The 5,594-nt window shown below is 38.5% G+C and overlaps 1 pseudogene; it reads left to right on the plus strand.

The window, feature by feature from the left end:
* The first annotated feature begins 4,668 nt into the window (after nucleotides 1-4,668).
* Nucleotides 4,669-5,594, plus strand: LOC137218252 (NOP protein chaperone 1 pseudogene; annotated as a pseudogene).

Genomic DNA, 5,594 nt, shown 5'->3' on the forward strand with positions numbered 1-5,594 from the left:
AAACTTAATAAGAAATGCAATAACAACAATAGTGATAAATAATAATATCGATAGTGATTACTATCATAAAGAAATTAATTGTACTACTACCAATCATAATACTAATAAACTTAAGGACTGAGGGATTACAGACTTCCCTTATTGAATGACAAGTTTCTTGGAGTATTTTGAAATCAGAGTCCGAGTTTAGCACATGCTTTGGAGCCACAGTTGTAGGTTTGCATAGTGAAGGTATAAATAGAGCAAAACTAAACAGCAGCAGGTAAAAGAAATCCATGGGAGGACTTGGGCTGACTTAAGTCTCATATTCCAAGCCCAGAGGAGAGCACTATGTAGAAGAGAAAAGTTGATCCTGGGCTTTCCTGACACATGGATCCAGCAAATCTCATGAGTTCTGATGACTGATGTCTGCGGCTCTAACCCGGGAAAGAAAAGCAGGACTCCAGATACACCTTCAATACGTGAAAAAAACACGTAAAATGTACATGGAGCTTCAACTCTATCTCTACCCTCACTGCCTGACAATTGACAAAGTGGCAGATCAGGGCTATTGATTGCATTTTGATGCATCTACAGACTTACTTGGAATTGGGAAGAGAAGATTACTTATGAATTTGCATGTAAAATTTTTATAATAACCTATCCGAAAGTTGAATTACTACTTCCTTGGGAAATTGATAGGTTATTTTACACAACACCTCATATGTTTCCTTTAGTAATATTTGTTCACAGTATATATATTTCTGAATATGTATGAAAGGCACATGCCGTATCAGCCCAGAGGAGCCATTGACGGGGCTTTAGAGATCAGTGACCTTTGAGCTCGTGTTTGTAGAACTCACTCATAAAGAGTAGGACCTGCTGGACACATTGCAGACAAAGATGTACACAGATGTGATGCTGGAGGACGCCCGTTGTCTCATCTTCTGAGTGCGTCTCTCAATATTTATTTACTTCCTTATGCATGTCTTATTGAGATAGGCTCTACAGCTTCCACATATGCTGCTGCACTCTTGGCCCTAACTCATGCTTCTGTAGCACTTAGAGCAACCTGGAACGAATGTGTTCCTTTACTAATCACAGCACATGTGCCCCTTCATGGAGATACAGTCTCCATTACCACAATCGCACGTACTCCTTACTAGTCTGCCACCAACACACATAATAATGCTGGACACAGATAAGGGCTATTTTATGTAACAGACAAGTGACTTTATGTTGCTAAGTAATTCTTCTGCTCGGGGGACTATTATGAGGTTTGAACACAGCAAAAAACACATAACAGCTTGTATCCCCCTTTCTACATGAACTCCAAGTAATAATCTCATGGGTCTTATGTTTATTGGATTCTGTTAGAAAGCAGTGTTAACCATATTATGAAAACGTTGCTTCCTTCTTGGCTGAGACGTCTAGGCAGCGTGCAGACTGTTTTTCCTCTTGGGCAGAACAGCAGCAGCCAGAGACTTTTACTGTCTTTGAGTGAAGTGTCGGGTGACAACCTTCAGTGTTTCCCTTCTTCAGCGTGCTCGAACCTGCACTGCCATTGATGCCCTCACACTTGAGCCTTAGCATGTTGTCCTGCACTTGCATTGCATGCACTGTTCTCAACACAGAACTTTAAATCCATCTAGCATTTCCCACATGTATCAGGGCATCAGCTCTGCAAACCAGATGTAATTTCCCAGTTGGAGCAAGAAGAGTAGGTGTGGAGGGAAGAGGAGGGTTTCCCCAGGCTGGGATCCAAGTCAGCTCCAGACACATGTGCTCTGTGTGGGGAGGGAGCAGGACACTTGGAATGTCAACTGGAGGTGGCTCGACTAAAGGATATTTTTAGAAATGTATGTGAAGCCACTGAGTCAAATTATCCAGATTCTGTCATTATGCATCACACATCAATTTCTCTTCACGTTTCCCCCTGTACTTTTCACCTCAGAGAAGCAAAATTCCTGTCCTCGTAGAAGTTAAAATTTCATGTTTTTGTCTCTGCCATGGTCCCTTTAATAATTTTTCCTCTCATATTCCCTGTAGCGTCTGAATATATTTTATTTTTCTTTTACCTAAACACTGAACATCTTATTAACATTTTTCTAAACCATGTTTCTATTCACTGGTGTATTTCTCAAATTCATGTTTTTTCCCCATGTAATGTACTTTTCAACAATTTAATCCCCCTAATGTCACATGTGTCGTTTCTTATTTATTTAATTTAATTATTATTTTTGCCTTATTTCAAGCAAAAATTGTGACCATTAAAAGCAAGAAATGATATTCAGGCAAGTTATTTCCCTGTGGACCAATGTAGCTGTAAGAAAATAGTAAATTTATTCAAGTGTGAACCCTGGTCATCCACGTGTGAAACCTGGGAATGAGGTAAGTGAGGAATTCAGCAGATTCATAGAACTCAGTTATGGTGCAGTGTAAACACTAGCCCAACATAAAGTGTTCACTTTATAGACTAAATTAGACTAAATTTTGATGATATCTAGTAGAAATGTTACAAAGAGGGGATGTCCATGCAGAAGATTTACATACTATGTGTATGTAACTGACATGGAGATCATTTTAACTGGAGAATATCATTGAATAGACTTACATACACATGATTTTTCACAGCATAGAAAACAATTTTACTGTAATGAATGAAGGAGAGCCCTGAGGGATTTTTAATTCCTTAGTCAACATTGAATCCTCACACTGGATCTATCAATGCTAAAATCAAACTGAAAAGCCAGAGTTCATATCAAAATTCTCAGACATGAAAAACTCTTATCAAGAATGTTTTACCACACATTTCAGCTATGAATTCATAATTTTGGCTAATAACCTCTTATTTTATAAATAAGTAGAATAAAATTATTGATTTGTTAAGTTGTCTTGAAATGATAAATACAAAAGTTTGTAACAATAAGTACTTTTGTAAATAGGTTAGCATTAAGAAATATATATAAACAAAGTTATATGTGACAATTATTATGATCCACTTAATTGTGATTGTCAGTAAGATTATCTGTTGCTTTCTCATCAGAAATTTTGCAGGCCAGAAGAAAGTGAAATGATATGCTTAAAGCATGGCGGGAACTACCTACCAACAATTCTATATCTTACAATATTATTCTTCAAACATGAGGAAAATTAGAGACAGTCTCAGGCAAAACCTGAAGGAGTTCAGTACCATAATACCTATCCTTCAAGAAATGCTAAAGGGAGTACTTCAAGTTCAAATGGAAGGACACCAGAAACTTGAGGCCATATAAAAAAATATATTTCTCTTATAAAGGTAAATAAATGGACAAATAGAAGAAAAAATCTTTAATTTTGACTTGTAACTACAATTTTTATTTCTAGGATATTTTTTAAAACCAAAATATTAAAATATAAATGTATTGTTATTGCATGATTTTTTCCCCTAAAATTCATATGTTAAAAATAAAACCTCCAAATGTGGTGGTATTAGGATGTAGGGCCTTTGGGGGGTGCTCAGGTTATGAGGGCAGAGCCTCCAGGAATAGGATTTGTGTGCTTTTATTTATTTTAAAATATGTATTTATTTACTTATTTGGCTGCATTCGCTCTTAGTTGCAGCACGTGGGATCTTTGTTGTGACGCACAGGCTTCATATCTAGCTGTGGCATGGGGGCTCGGTAGTTGCAGCACACAGGCTCTGTAGTTGTGGCAGACAGGGTCTAGAGCCAGCATACACGCTCAATAGTTGTGGCATATGGGCTTAGTTGCCCTTTGGCATGTGGGATATTAGTTCTCTGAACAGGGATCGAACCCATGTCCCCTGCATTGGAAGGCATATTCTTAACCACTGGTCTACCAGGGAAGTCTCTTGTGTGCTTTTAAAAGAGACCTCAGAGAGCTCTCTAGCCCCTTCCTCCAGGTGATGATATAATGAAAAGTCTATGACTCAGAAAAGACCTTTACCTAACCACCTTGATCTCACACTTCAGCCTCCAGAACCATAAGAAATAAACTTCTGTTTATAAGCTACCCAAGCTGTGGCATTTTGTTATAGCATCCCCAAATAACTATTTCGTACATCTACATTAACAGAAAACAATGTATACATATGTGCCTTGTGACATTAATAATATGTAATTAATGTGTAATGTAATAGGAGATGTAATAGAGATTTTGCATGTGATTAAAATTATGTTGATATCAGTTTAAGCTAGTTTGATAGGATTTTATATGTAATCTCCATGGTGTCCACAAATTTAATATCTATAGAATATACACAGAAGGAAATTAAATGTAAGTCAAGTCAAGGGACTTTCCTGGTGGTCCAGTGGTGAAGACTCAACGCTCCCAATGCAGGGGGCCTGGGCTCAGTCCCTGGTCAGGGAACTAGATCCCACTTGCCACACCTAAGAGTTCGTATGCTGCAAAGAAGATCAAAGTTCCCCCATGCCACAACTAAGACCTGGCACAGCCAAAGAAATTAATTTTAAAAATGAGTCAGTACAAAGAGTAAGAACAAAGGACGTCAGTATGTGAGAAAATGTGGGACAGAAAAGCTATATGACATTACAGAAAACAAATTGGCAATTAAATGTCATTTCATATCAGTAATTTTTATATATATATATATATATATATATAGCTTAAACTCATCAGTTAAAAAACAAAGATGTCCCTAGCATTTATCCGGCATCCGGGCCTGGAGGGGCTGCTCTGAAGACGGGCGAGCAGCATGGAGGCCCGCGGCGAATCCCAGCCTGACACGAGTTGTTCGTCGTTTTCCTGGGACGGCTCCGGGGTCTCGGTGTCCAGGGAGGTGCTGACGGCGGGCAGTGTCGGCCACGGAGGTATACGGGACAAGTTGGTCATCAACTCCAAGCCTAATTCCAGAAAGAATTCCACTCTTCAAAAAGTTCGGAAAAAGAGGAGTCCCCTATTGGACCAAGTACAGAGCTTTCTCCCACAGATGGCTCAGGCAAACGAAAAGCTAAGGAAAGAAATGGCAGCTGCACCACCTGGTCATTTCAATATTGAAAATATTGACACTCTCGGAAAAGTTATGCAAATGGTTATGGCCTTGTTTGAGATGAATCAGTCTGATTCAAAAGAGGAGGACAGTTCAGAAGAGAATTCACAAGGCAGTTCAGAGGACAGTTCAGAATTTGAGGATGAAGATGATAGCACCTCTTCTGAAGGTGAAGTCACCATCGATACCATTAAGCTTCCTAATTCAGAAGATGGAAAAGGCAAAATAGAGGTTCTGGACCGTCCTGCCAGTGAAAAAAAAGAAAACAGGGACATAAACAATCTGAGAAACAGGTGATAGTTCCCGCTAATTCTGTGAAAAAGAATGTGGCTTGCTGGTTATTTTGCATTTCAGATACCTATGGTGCCTGTTTGCAAAAATGAATGTATTTTGCTTCTTGGAGAAACAAGCTAGCTTTTAAAGAGTTGGAAGAGATAGCATTTGGGGATCTTCTAAGAGCAGACTGTTTTTGATCTCATGCTAAAGAGATTTAGTTTAGAAAGCTTAACTTTATGTATGGTGATGAGTGAATTTGTTGACATCCTCTTTCATCAACATAGACTTCAGAAATCTCAAACTTATTTTAAAGTAAAAATACAAGTTA

The sequence above is a fragment of the Pseudorca crassidens genome, unplaced genomic scaffold (genome assembly GCF_039906515.1).
Source record: "Pseudorca crassidens isolate mPseCra1 unplaced genomic scaffold, mPseCra1.hap1 Scaffold_72, whole genome shotgun sequence".
Taxonomy (NCBI): domain Eukaryota; kingdom Metazoa; phylum Chordata; class Mammalia; order Artiodactyla; family Delphinidae; genus Pseudorca; species Pseudorca crassidens.